Below are 15,177 nucleotides of genomic sequence, written 5' to 3'. Positions count from 1 at the left end.
TTCTTGAGATATTTATTTATTTTTTGTAAAAAGATAATCGCATTACAGAAATGTTTTCATTTGTGATTATTGCCTAACAATATTAGATGAAATCCTTTAAGGAGATTATTCTTGTGAAAATATTTTGAATGATTTATCGGGATTTGATTTTATTTTTAGATAAAATTATGTAATATTTTGGACATTATTGTGACAATTCAAACAGCAAGATTGGGGGGAATTTTTGATTTTGCCATAAAATTGAGTCATTATTTTGCAATTAGTCATTACTAGTGTGGCCTTCTGGGCAATCTCACCGTCAAATCGACGACATAGATGCAAGGCTTCTAGAATTCCCGTTCCCGTGAGATTTCGGGGAATATTCCTGTTTTTGGAAATTCTACGGTAGAGGTTCGCTCTTAGTGGTAAGAGCATGGGATTGCCGTTCTAACGACCCGGGCTCAATTCCAGGGAAAGTCTAGCCGGATTCGGGTGCTTTTTCGCTGTTTCTAGTCACACCAATTTGGTTTGTGTGATTCACGACACACAAATTGTGGCTAGGTACGTTTTATTGATATACCCATGGCCATGCAGCGTACGGAGTTGGGGGTAGGAAAACGTCCAAATGATCAAAAACACCAATATTCTCATGGACGTACTCATTACAGGGGCTTATCCCCTAGAGGGAATAATTGTCTCAAATAACAAGCTTTTAAATCAAATTTCCCAAAATTTCTCGGTTTTTGTTGATTCACAAAAAAATACAAAAAACATCAAGTTATGCCAACTTGTGGAAATTTATATCACAACAAATCATTCTGTTATTGTTTCAATTCCAAAAACAAATGAATATTTTCCCTCAGACTTTCCATATCATCTTTCCATACAGCAAATCTGTTGAAGCTCAAATCACTGATATAAAAGCACAAAAAATAAAAAGCAACAACAAAAATTTTTATCGATAAACTCAATAAATTTCTCATTTATTGAGACGGAAACAGAAGATCGTGTCTCTAAAAATTTTGCCAATAGCTGAATTGAGGGTGAAAAACAGCAGAAGAAAGATTGAAATTGAAACTCGCTTATGAGAGCACGCCAGCAATTTAGGTCACATTCCTTATTCTTCTATTCAAAAACATTTACTTTCCATTTTGAATGTGCATGTGAAGCTACTCGTAGAGACTGGTAGTTTATGTGTGTATGTAAAGCTCCAGAGAAAATCTCACGAAGATGGAAAAATGAAATAAAATTGTTTCTATGATGAGAAAATGGGGGTCGTTTATGAGTTACGTAACGCTTTTAGGAGGTGATGGACTCTTGGGGTGGCTCTTAAGGGGGGCTCTTAAGGGGGGCTCTTAAGGGGGGCTCTTAAGGGGGGCTCTTAAGGGGGGCTCTTAAGGGTGGCTCTTAAGGGGGGCTCTTAAGGGTGGCTCTTAAGAGGGGCTCTTAAAGGGGCTCTTAAGGGGAACAAAGGAGGGCTCTTAGGGTGACTAAAGGGTGGTTAAGCCTCAAACAATTGAAATAGAGATTTTGTTACCGATGGAGTGTCGGGTGGGTTAAAAAGTCGATTTCCTCGCATTACGTCATTAGTGAACGTCCCCCAAAAAGCTTATCATCATGAAGAACAAACTCAGCTCACTGAACTTCATCCAAAAAAATCGCCTCAAGTCTCATCTTCATTTATTCCCTTTTATTTGTGTCTTCTTGTGAATTAATTTTCAATTCTTTTAATCTTTTGCTGTAATATTTTATAAATGAGTAACAGCTTAGGAAGCTAAAGCTTTTAACAGATAGAATGAGAAAATTAGAACATAAAAATTAAGGAAGAGGATGGAAGAAACATAAAAAACTTAACAAGAGATTGGAAGAGATTTAAACACATACAGAATGAATTACATATTGATGTACATTTTAAATTACAGATTGAATAAATGATTTGGTTAATGGATTTGTGTGGGGGTGTGTTTGTGTGTTTTGGGGGTGTTTGGGGGATGTGGGTTGATTATTTTTGGGGAAAGTTGAGATGGATTTTGAGTTGATTTGAGAAATTTTTGAATTTTTTGCAAAATTTTGAATAAATTTTAAACAAATTTTGAAGAATTTAAACAAATTTTGATTTATAATCTAAATTCAAGCCTAACAAGTCTAAAATTATATTTTTAAAATTCTTGAAAATTAGTGAATTTTTAAGAATTTTGAATTTCAAATTTGAAGATTTTTGACCAAATTTTGAGTTAAAAGTCTGAAATTTTGCTTCAAAACTCAAAAGCTTCATTTTAGAATTCTAAAATTTTATTCAAAATCTTAAAATTTTATTAATTTTGATAGAAAATTCATTTTAGGAAGTTTTGAAGATTTAAATTCAAAACTCAATCAAAATGTCTGCAAATTTTTGAAGAACTTTGAACAAAATTTTAAATTTTTAAAGAATTTGATTCAAAATTTCATGAAATTTGAAGAATTTGTCATAAATTCTTGTTTAATTTGTTCAAAATTTTACTTCTTTTTCTGAAATTTTCTCCCAATTTCTCCTAAATCCATCTCAATTTCCACCAAACCTTGTCAATCCTGACAATCATTTAAGTTCATAATTTTTAGATTTTTTAATAAAATTTGGAATTTCGTCTGAAAATTTGAATAAGATTTCATAAAATTTCCAAAACTTGTGAACTCAAATGAGTGTCTAAGCCTTATCAACCCACAAACCTTCAAAATTTCATGGATGAAATTAATCCAACAAAAAAATTAAACCAAACAGAAATAAAAGTAGAAATTAAATGAAATGAAAAAGAATTTTCTGTGTGTATTTCATTTTTATATCGTCGAGCACATTCGCAACTGTCTTTTTAATTTTATTTCCTAACATTAAAGTGTGGTGACTTTATCACCATCTGAGGAGCAATATATAATTTCTTTTTGGGAAATGTGATATGCACAAGTTGAACATTTTTTTGAAACATTAATTTAATGAAAAAATTAAATTTATTTTAAATGTGAGGATTTATGTAAGCATGTGTAGATGAAGAAGCTATTATATTAAATTATTTTGAAGTTGTGCATAATTTGCTAAAAGTTATTTAACTTCTTTTTCTCAGAAGTGTAAGCATTTGCAATGGAATTACGTGAAGGAATTTTTGACTTAAAGCTCGTGAGATTCTTTTTCTTGTTTTATTCTTGAAAATTATGTTGCAAAAAAAAGAAAAGTTTTTACTTGGATGTATGTGGAAGCTTTTTAAGTCAAGGGGTGTGCACTTTAGGTAATAAACGAATTCAAATATTGAAATTTTAAATTTTAAACTTAAATCAAAATTGAAAAACTAAATTTAAATTTCAAACATAATTCAAATTTCAAACCTAAATTTAAATTTCAAACTTAAATTTAAATTTCAAACTTAAATTCAAATTTCAAACCTAAATTCAAATTTCAAACTTAAATTCAAATTTCAAATTTAAATTCAAAATTCAAACTCAAGTTTAAATTCAAAACTTAAATTCAAACTAGATTTTGAAATTTCAAACTTGATTTAATTTCCAATTTTAATTTGGATTTCTTGATTTATTCAAATTTTAAAAAATTCCTTAACATTTCAAAAATATTCAAACAATTTCCATATTATGAATATTATCAAAAGTATGCACACCCTATAATTTTCTCAAAAAACATTTTTTGCATCATCTAACACAAAAATCCTCATGTTTCAACTTTACATTTCACAAGAAAATAAGAAAAAAAAAAATATAAAAAATTACAATAAAGGAGAATATGAAAATATTTTTGTTCCACTATCTACATCCTGAATACAAGTAGATGCTTTTGTGCTTTAACATAATATTCTCATGAACAGTGAATTTTCACATTTTTCCCCACAATCATCAAAAACTGTGTACATTTTTTGTGTGTGTATGAACAGCACAGAAAATGACAAAGAACAGTGCTCAAATGTGAAGCATTTAAAGAAGTGAAAAAAATATTTTTTTTGATGACATCGGCAAAAATTGCATAATTTTATGAAATGTACACACATGGATGGTGCAGGCAGGAATGTAGAAAAACAGGAGGGTGACATTGAAAATCATCACATGATGACTTTTTTTATTTATTGTTCTTGTTTCTTCCAGCTTTATATTATTTTTAGTAGCACAGCATTGTATGACAAAAGCGCGTGTACGATGTCCAAATATTAACTTACCAACATCGGATATATCATGAACATCATTATCTTCCCATTCACAGAACTGAAAGTGGACAAGAGAAAGAGAATATATAAAAATATGTTAGTTGGATAATATAGTGGATGTAGATTGTCAGACTTTATGGATTGGGACTGTTCACTTGTTACATAACCTGCTACATCCCCAGGGAAGGGTCATGAAGTCGATTATAATAAGTAAACGAGACCATGACTTGTATGGGAATTAATGGCTCTCAATTACTGTTCTGGGATCCTCAAACTCTATCCCTTATGTGACTGTACCTACATATATGGTCATAAGATGCACTACATAGGGTACGGACCCGTTCACACATCATGGCAAGCGAGATTTCGAACGAAATTCCTGAAATTTCTCTCAGAATTCTTGGAATTTCTATCAAAATTCTTGGAATTTCTATCAAAATTCTTGGAATTTCTATCAAAATTCTTGGAATTTCTATCAAAATTCTTGGAATTTCTATCAAAATTCTTGGAATTTCTATCAAAATTCTTGGAATTCCTATCAAAATTCTTGGAATTTCTATCAAAATTCTTGGAATTTCTATCAAAATTCTTGGAATTTCTATCAAAATTCTTGGAATTTCTATTAAAATTCTTGGAAATTCTATCATAATTCTTGAAATTTCTATTAAAATTCTTGAAGCTTTTATCAAAATTCACGTAATCTCATTTGAATCTACCTGCCATACATAACGAGCACCTCCACTAGCCCAATCTAACGACTAAAAATGACCAATATTGTTATTTTTCTTCCATTGTTTTTTCATCCAAAAGGCGCCCATTCAATTATTTTTTTCATCTTCCATGCATATGTGTGTGTGTCTGCATGGACACGATAAAAATTGGCAACGACAGTGCTTTTCACAATTTTTCTACGGTACGATGCAATTAATTTTCTTACTACATCCTTATTTTCCCTTTTATTATCTGATTTATGGTAAATGACAGGATGAGCTTTTCTCTCATTTTCCTTTACTTAATAAAAATTTTTGCTGTATGAACATCTATTGTCAGTCACTGAGTGATGATAAAGTAACATATGGTTCAGTATCTCATAGTAAAGAACTTACATTATGTGCATGTAAGTACAGATACTAATATAGTCGGGAAAAAAAAGTTGTCATGAAAAGGAAGGTAATGAAATGATAGATAGGTAAGAGGAAGAAGACTGTGGATGAGGAATGAGAGTTGATTTTGAACTTCCAGGTGGATTATTATGTAGAATGCATGTTAAAAGCTGCTAAATATCTCTCTGGAGCAATCTGTAGGATATTTGGTCTCACAATGTAGGTGTAAAGGCTCCTAGAATGCTGAGGCTGAAGCTCCGTGGGTCTGTGGAATAGTCGACAAGCTACTAAACTAAAATTAGGTTGGTCGGTTCAAATCCTACCATTTTCAAATGAGTGGTTTGAGCTTTGGAAATCGTTGGATTCAGGAATAGATCAACAGCTTGATCCGCTCTCGAATTCAGCTCCAGTTTGCTTCAATACGAAAGCTAGAGCCATATACAGTAAGTTGAACCGAAATGCTTCCAATCCTCATCCACCCAAAAATCCCCTTCTAACTACACGGAAGTTATCACTAAACGGCACTAAACGAATGATTAAGTAAGACCAAAAATATCATCTCCTTCTTCTTAACTCAGTTCACTTCTCATACAAAACAACAACAACAACAACTAGAATGACTGAAGGAACTTGAAATTTATTGTCATATCAGCACATAATTCATCTTCTCATAAACATAAGGAAGGCATCATAATGCAACATAAAATGAAAATGAGAGTGAAATGAACGGGAGGAAGTAAAATGAGATGATTATTTTTGCGTGGCTGATTCCATTTATTTCGCAAAAAAAAAATGAAAATATGAGATTTTTGGGTGATGAGGAAGTGGAGATTTATGAGATAGGACATGAAAATGTGATTATAGTGATATATTCATGAATAGTACAAGACGGTTAATCGATTCCAAATCGGACAATAGGATGGCGTGGGTCTGAAATTGCCAATTTAAAATCGAATTTGGTATCAAGTCAGAGTCACACTGATCTGGTACGGGATTTTTGATTGATTAGCCGATTTGTGGTAATCGGGTTAGTTAATATCGAGTATTTTAGATACGCGGACATGCAATTGGCAGTTGGCAAAGAACAACCAGCAAAAGAGTCAGTTTTAGATGCCAACTGATAGAGGCCATGGAGAACTGCAGTTTTGGTATTTACCGTATTGTTGATCTAAGGCTTCAAGCCTTCATTTCTGGACGAACTTAAATATTTTTTGTGAATTTTTAATGAATCTGTCCATCAATACAGCACCAAATTGTCCTTATAACCCCAAACGTGCTCGAAAAAATTCTAATTTTAAACATTTTGCGAAACTTTATTTTACAAATCTACAAGCACAAAATCCTATTAAACATGTCTGTAATTGCGTAACAAGTTCCAACATATCCCACAATAATCTTGCTCCGAATGGAAGCCCAAAATGACTTTCATAATGTTAAACTATTACGGAAAAATTACTTTTTATATTTTACAGTAAATATGAACATTTTACTTCATGAATATTTTTTTACGGTCCATAAACGTAACCCTTATATGAGGTGATTTTGAGAGGATATATTCATACTTTTTTTTTTAACACGCACGGATAAAGTTAAGAGTCAGGGATTTTTAAGGCTTTCATTTGCAAAAAAAAAGATAAATGTTTTGTGAATTTTTCAAGCTTTTTTTTTTGTGCTGCTCTTTAATTGAGAGCAAAAAAAGGTAAAAAGTGATAAAATCAAGAGGATTCTGAAATTTAATTAGATGAACGAAATGAGCATCTCATCTCGTTGAGTTAAATATTAAATTTACTTGACCTGCTAGAGCTCTTCTTTAGAGAAAGATTAAGGTTTTTGATTAGAGAATCTGTAATGAGGATTTATGTGATAATCTGGTCTTTTAGACAATTTTGGAGATTTAAATTAAAGGGTTTTGGAAATTTTAAAGCATAATAAGATGCAGAAGGACTAAATTCATTGCTGCAGCACTTAAAGCTGATTTGAGCAAAAATAATGTGATGTTATTGATGGCTTGCTTTAAACTTAAAAGTAGCTACTACTGTAGGGATATAGTTAATGATGGTTGTGTTTAATCTGTATGATGAAGAGCATCAGGCTTGCCAAGAAAAGAAAATGAAGCACAAACTTCAAATTGACACGAATTGATAAAAAACTGCATTAAAGACAAGCAACAACCAGAATTACATCAAAAAATTTTCCAGAACTTGGTGTAGCATATGCATCATGATGACATAGTCCCGAAGGATATCAAGGCGAGTAACTAACGTAGGATCGCGGTTTGCTGTCGAAGTATTCCAAATTCAATGCAAAATACCCAAGAGTCCGGATCATTCGTATTCAGAGTTGTGAAACGGCCTGACTTAATCGGTCGGCCAAAAACGATGGCAGATAAAAAAGGGGACCGATAAAATCGATGAACGACTGGCCGATTTACTCGGTTGCCAAAATTGACCATCACAACACTGATCGTATTTATAGGCGCATATCTCCATTAAACGAAGGACAGGAATAGGCTGAAGAGAAATTAGTTATTAACCTTTTACCAGGAAAGCACACGTCTTAGAAATGGCTATAAATCCGGAACAATGCCAGCTTGACTCCGTGTTCATTCCAAATTCAATAAAATTCAACAGCATTAGGCCAAAGTCAAGTTAGACTGAGTCGGAATTTTCGGCTATTTATACGTCATGTGTCCTTACTTGTTAAAACCTTAATTCCTATTCAGCCCCAAATTTTCATTCAATTCCTGTTCAAAATCCTTCAAAAATTCTCAGCATCACCATTTCATCCCAATTTCTGAAGCTTTTAAGGATCACAGTCCATAACAATAAATGCTTTATATTTTAATCATTTTATAACCTCCCTCAGTTCCTCTTCTTGTCTATCAATTCTCTCCTTTAAGGATTATGGACGTCTAAAAATATTCATTATGTTGTGTCATGACACAAATTTAATTCATTGCTTTTCATCGCAGAGATTGAAGCGACCGAGACAGAAGAGAAAAGTGACGAGAACAAAAAAAAAATGGAATTTATTTCAATCGACATAATTTTGTGTGCTGCTTTCATCAGCATTTTTTGTCGTACTTAAGTCTTCTTTTATTCTTTCTCTGTCCTTTATGCTTCATCTCACTGTGGGATTTTGTCAATAGTCAACATCATTACACATATAAAGTCCTGAATATTGCTGTAATTTATTCGATTTATTATGCTGTTGCAATCTAATGCTGTCACTACATGCTTCTTTGCTTATGGATGGAGAATGCAGGAAATTTACAAAATATAAGCACAGAATGGATGAACATTTTTTTATTGGCAATTTTATTCATTTAATTTTGTTTTTCGCTTCCACTTTTTTCATTCTTGCTTGAACTTCTTGATTATTGCATCTTTAACTGATTACGATTGTTGAGCTGTTGTTTAGAGGATATTTTTCAATAGAGGGTTTTTGGAGATGCTGATTTATGGATTTTAACGCTATTTACTGTCTTATCTTATCAAGTCGTTTTTTAATGAAATAATTGTAAGAAAATGTGAATTTTTCTGGAATAAATTCTAGTAAATTGAAAATCTTGTTCAAATTTGGATGGGGCGTTGACTTCAAATGTCTTAATGTAGTTAATTTTATAGGGACGAGTCAGACCCGGAAGACACAAGGAGTAGAAATGGTAAATCTAGTTCCAGGCCAGCGTGACACTGATTGGATAAATTCTAACATAAAGTCAGCCTTAGCTCAGTGACCATTAGGTGACTATTGACATCTACCTATCAGTGGCCGGTGACCATACGCTTCGGATGAAAAATAAAAGCTATAAATCTAGCTTCAGGTGCCATTTGAGAGGCGGTTGCAAGGGTTGACGGCGGAAGATGGCTGAATCGCCAAAATTAAGTGGGGTTTAGGGATTTTTTTGCGAACAATCCTAGAAAATTGGAGAATTCTTCCAAAACAGGTAGAGTTTTGCCCCTAAAAACTCCTCCTTGAACACACCCCTGGTATGAATCATTGCCAATTCTTAACATATAAAATTCTTAAAAAATTCCATGAATTTATAAGAAATAAAAATGCCAACAATCCACAGCAAAAAACCTCAATTTCCATTTTTGCGGAACAACTTCTGTCAATTTATTTTACCCCATCTCACCAACATTTATTTACTCAGGCATTTATAGAATTACTTATCATCTCTACTTTACCATCATATGTGCTTTCATAAACTAAGAAGAGTAGCTTTACTGTAGAGCATAAATATGAAAGTTGAATGAATAAAATGTACTTAGTGTCATTGCAATCTCTTTCCATCTGAAGCACAACTCCTTAATTCAATATAAAAATTTATGAGTGACTTAAAATGTGAAGAAGATTTTAATGCAAATAATGATCCTTTATGCTGAATATCACACAGAATGACACTTAAAATTGAGAGAAATTTTCATTAAAAATTATTAAAGTGATGGGAGTCATAAATCATCAGTTTTAGATGAAGTCAATGGATAAGGTTTGGGGTTTTATTATGAAAGTTTTGAGAGGATTAAAGCTTTTAAATGCTTGACATTTTTTATTAGTCTGCAAAAAACGATTAAAAATGCTCAAAAATCCAAATTCAAATGTCTTTTATTCGTGGTTTATGGAAAAATTGACTCAGATTGATTCCTAATCAGTGTTCAAATCCTTAAAATTCTCGAAGCATCGATCCCTAATAAAACAAGTCGGGTTAGTTGATCAAAAATTCGCATTCAGGTTGGCGTGACTCTGACATGATCTCGGATTCGGTTTAAATTCCAGACCATGCTGGATATTTGCCTCCAGACTGACAACATGTCGGCACTATGCCAGAGTCAGAGTCACCCCTACCTGATTAATAATCGAATCGTGATATTCGAGAATAAAGCATTGTAAGGAAGCACAGAGTCACAATATGGATATAAAAGTTACTTTTGACTAGCTTGCTCTACACTTAATCATGATGCCTACCCCATAGTCAAGAATCCCATCCCTCCCTACCCTTCCATCAAATCCCATCCACCAACTTCAATATAATTCCAATGTTTTCAATTAATTAGACACTCACGAGGAAATCCAATTCCTTTTGTGAATATCTGGTTAAAAATTGTTTTTGTATTGTCATCGTTCGACACGTATGGAGCAGTAGGCCATGACGTTCAAACAAAAAGACAGACAAGTTAAGCAAGTCGAAATAAAGTATTTTATTTCCAACTTTTTAGTCAACTTTTCAGAGGTTACGAACATTCTTATATAGGAACGAATGGATTATTGTGCTTGTGAAGTGTAAGGGGAAATGTATTAGAACCGTACAATATTTAATGCTTTACTTTTTTCATTGTGCTGCTATGTGTGGAAGAAATGAATGTAATGTATAAGGAACATAATAAGGAAATTTAATTCCTTTTGTAAATGGAAGTGACTTGGATCCTACTGGATCTTATTTTGTGGACTTGGATCCTACTGAGTATTATTTCATGGACTTGATAGTGACTGGATACTCCAGCATCTTGTTTTGTTGGCCTAGAAATTAAACTGGACACAGTTTCTATTTTGTAGGAACAAAAATATTATTTTGCTTGTGAATTGTGAGCAGAAATGCATTGGAACCTTACAAATGTTTATTTTTTCACTTTCTTTGTGCTGTGGTTTATGCTATGAATTGTAAGTTTCGACTTTATTCTTATAATTTTGATTTTTACCTCTGTTTCAACATTGATGACTACAATGTCTTATATAGGATACAACCCGAGATACCAGTTGTCATACGCTATGCGAAACATATGAAAAGGCTCCCCAGAGCGACACATCGTGATGCCTGTAAGTGCCATCATGACGCCATGAAGACTTACTATCATATGACGGTCGTTTGAAGTCGTCAAGACCATTACAGGACGAAAAATCATTAAAATGACACAATGGATGTAATCACAATGCCATTGTCATGATGTGTCGCTCGAATCCGTCATGGTTGCTGTTATTAACACTAAAAAGGAGCCCATTTTTGTGTGGCGGCCGTAAAGCTTCCACATAGAGTTGACTCTTAACCGTCAAAGTTGGTAAGGGCCGTATACTGCTCTATTGTCCATATTTACATAGCTATTCTTTGTCACAGATCGAATTCTTCGTCCAACATCCTTTTCCTACTATATATCTCATTCATGAATAAGCAACACAACATTGTATCTCCCACATCCATTCCTACACCAGAACACCAATATAACAGCCAATATTTGCTTTTAAGGTTCAATCATCAAAGCTTTCTTCCTTGATTGCCACAAATTGAATTTTAAAACAATCAGCGGAACTAAATTGATATTTGATGTGCACTTTGCATCCACATACACAATATTGCACAAAAAGACGGAAATTCAATGCTGAATAAATTTTTTTCTTTTTCTCACAAAAAAAGTGATGCAATTTTTCATTCTTGCACTGCGGGAAGGAGAAAATTTAATTTTCTGTGTACAAAGAGCACTTGATGGGGAAATTGGAATTTTTCTTCTTATTTGAGTATTATTTAAATTAAGGAATTTTGTTTGTTTTTGGATCGTGAGAGCCTTCATGGAAGGTTTAATGGATTTTTTTTGAGAACTACTTAGACTCAAATGAGGCTACTTAGAAGTAAATGGATGTGGAAATTTCATTATAGTCTTGGGCATCGGTGATCGGTTAGTGTCTCTGTTTAATGTCATGGTCTCTTATTCGGATTCGGACTCTGCTTCTGTTCTGGGTCTCGAGAATTTACTAAAATCGAGACTTTAGCTATTTAAATCATTGAAATAATTGGTCCAACAGCTGAACTAGGGCAATTTGCGGTTAATGTCTATCGAGTCAGTATGCCAAGCGAGCTCAGCGTGCCCTCTAGAACAGCACACCGTGCGATAATCGTATTAACAATAAGATTTCATGTTGTATTGACGTCAACGTGACGACCGGTTTCGATCCATTTTTACAGTCATTTTTACAGGGATCGGAACTACCTATTTGATGACATTACTGCCTATAGCCTTCAAAGTAAGGCAGAGAGCCGCGTTTCCACTACAAATGATTAGAAAAAGGGCAAAATACATGAGTCGATATTTCAATAATTAGGCACCGAACTACTACACCATTCCGACACCCATCCACTTCGACTTCCGGGAACTCTACCTTCAAATCTTCAACTACAAAATCAATTTGACCTTCAAAATTCTTCTTAATTTTTGAAAAACTCAATAATCCTTCCGAAACTTAAGAAATTAATGAATGAACTTTCATTTAAAAACTCGTCGGATTATAATTCATAATAAGGCATCATGTTTCGCAATTACTGAAGCTGAATGAAAGATTGAATGAGATAAATTAGAAGCGAAAATTAAGAAAAATCTTTCGGAAAAACTCGAGGCAATTTGTGTCTGGAAAATTAAGTTTTTATTTTAATTTATTTCCATGGAAATGTTTAAAAAATGAAAGTTAAGCATTTATGCTGAATCCCACACAAAAGATCCATTTCCTATAATTCCTGACCCTAGCAATATCAAGCAACGTATCCCAAAGAGCATGAAAGAAGCCGACATACTGTGTCTAACCTTAACCTTCAATACCCATTCGACCATAGTCAATTGTATTGTGAGAAAAACAGAATCAGCAAAATTGGCATTAACTTTCATCTCATTATATCCAATGAATTTTCATTTGAAGGTTGTTATTGAAGTTCAAAATCCGAGTACTTTATAATGGCATCTGCTATCCACCTTCGTAGAAAATGAAAAAAACTTTCAAGTCAAATTGAATAGGAAGTTATAATCAATTACGTTGGTGGATCGTCGGTAAGTAATGTTTATTGGATGATTGGGTTTTTGGAATTGAGTTGTTGCTGGAGAGCACATGGAAGAGAATAGGCTTAAAATGCTAAAGAGACTTGTTTGACTCCCAAAACCTCCTTGAATCTTCCTCTGAAATTCAGTGCTAGGGCTGCATTTCTCTGTGAGTGGTTTGGGACTAGATTCGGTGAAATCCGGCCTCAAGCCAGACTTTCGACGAACTTTTGCAAGACCTTTTACAATTTCTATATTGTGTGCATTCCTGGGTTCTTGTCAAATCTTTTCTTAGAGGTCAAATATTAAGCTGCAATTTACAGAGAGATTCAAACCCTTAGATTGATAACATTTCTATCTGCAGTTTGGTAAGGAAGGCTTTAGAGCTTCAATCTGAGTGTCAAAATCATTCTAAATGTGCAGGATTCTGGTTGACTAGTTGTACATATCTCTCGAATAGCAGAAGTCAGTTAATCGATCCAAAATCCAGCACTAAGTCAGAGTCATGTCAGCCAGGGGTCGAATCATTAACCGATAAACTGATTTGGACTATTCGGGACGTGTACTCAAAAAGAATTGAGTAGCAATTAAGTTTCGAATCACTAAACTACTAAATATCCAAGCAACTCCTCTCTTTCTTCCTCCATCTCCTCTAAAACACTAGACATAATTTACGAATCACACCTTCAAGTACTTTCTGATAAAATTAAATTGAGGAAAGGCATTAAGATGATGATTTTAGTTGAATATTCAAGCACAATTGAATTAGAAAAATTGGTGATAAAATTTTAGATTATTACTGATCTAAACACTTGAATTTTACATTTTCACATGAATTTTCTAGAAAGGAAATTAAATTTTATATACTGTGTCTTGAAATCATTGACTTCAGTTAATTAAAATAAATAGATATTGTATTGAGATTGCCGGAAATTAATGATCTTTTGCTAAATATTGAAGTCTAGACGTGAAATAATGGAAATATTTTGAATTATCTGGCTTTAGACTTGACGTTTGCTGGCTTAGAAAGCTCTACGTCATGTGGTAGACTCAGGGCTGCTTGTTTCTTAGTTTTAGGCCAGATTGAATGAAATTCAGCCTCAGGTCAAAGTTAAGTCAGCCTGAAGCCCTATTTTTGGTCATTTTTACACAATGTGCTAGATATTGAGATGCTTTATAGTTTGGAGGTCTAGTCAGCATCCGATAGAGACATCCCCGACAGCATCCTCAATACCACATCCATTAAAGCCATTGATAATTCAACCAATTATTTATCCATCAATATTTCACAATTTATGTTCAAACCACAATCAAAAAAACATTTGCTTCCTCACCCCAAAAGCACATTCTTGCTTATTTGTCGGAATTCCAACAAAAAATTCATAAACAGTCAGAAGGTGAGTAACAGTAAATAACAATACATCAAACAGCCAACAGGGTGCCAATGCACACATTTATTCCCATCAATGCCTCAATCTCGAATAAATTGTTTAGATGATTTACTCAACTGACATTTATTACCCCTAAGCCTGTACATTTCTCATCCTATCAATAAATTATTGAGAATATCTCATATATCAAATGAATTGAAAAGTCGATTTAGACTATAAAAATTGAAAAAGTCTTGTTTACATTCAAAATTTCAATTATTTTTCTTTCTTTTTCTATATAAATTTACAACCTGATACGTGAATAAAAAGAATCACTTTTTTATGTAATTTGTTTCGTATTAATCATCGTTGTTAAACATGGAAAGGAATTTAAATAAAAAAAAATTCAACAACACGTTTTGCTTGTGTTTTAAGTCATGTACTGAACATGCTAGTAGTTTGCTAGATTGTATATTTATTGTTGAGCTCAATTATTTGTTTTTAGAGCACTGACTGACAGAACAACATGAATGTTATTGATTTTAAGGCTTGTGTTGAGATTTTGTGAAGCTTTTAAGGGATGTTTGACTAAATAATGTGACTAGATGCTAACAGGCAATTAGAATAGTTATCTGAATGAACATGTTCATTAGTAGATCTTATTGAGGTCTCGGTTATGACGAATTTTCGAGACGGAGACCGAAATCTGGACCAGGATAGGAAAGTGAACTGGGATTCAGACGTGAAGCGC

The 15,177-nt window shown here is 33.2% G+C and overlaps 1 protein-coding gene across 4 annotated transcripts in view; it reads right to left on the bottom strand.

Annotated features, from left to right (window-relative positions):
* The window catches only part of LOC139089053 (transient receptor potential-gamma protein-like), a 123,046-nt gene that overhangs the window by 85,546 nt on the left and 22,323 nt on the right, over nt 1–15,177 (bottom strand). For all 4 annotated transcript variants that reach the window (XM_070638481.1, XM_070638480.1, XM_070638483.1 and 1 more), the window contains exon 3: nt 4,170–4,215. The gene's annotated coding sequence lies outside the window, so the exon portion shown is untranslated. The remainder of the gene's footprint in view (nt 1–4,169; nt 4,216–15,177) is intronic.

Source organism: Chironomus tepperi, unplaced genomic scaffold (assembly GCF_022539635.2).
Source record: "Chironomus tepperi strain 1889 unplaced genomic scaffold, CSIRO-AGI_Ctep_v1 contig_174, whole genome shotgun sequence".
NCBI classification, from domain to species: Eukaryota; Metazoa; Arthropoda; class Insecta; order Diptera; family Chironomidae; genus Chironomus; species Chironomus tepperi.
Note: the sequence above shows the minus strand (reverse complement) of the source record. Positions and strands in the feature narration are given on the sequence as shown.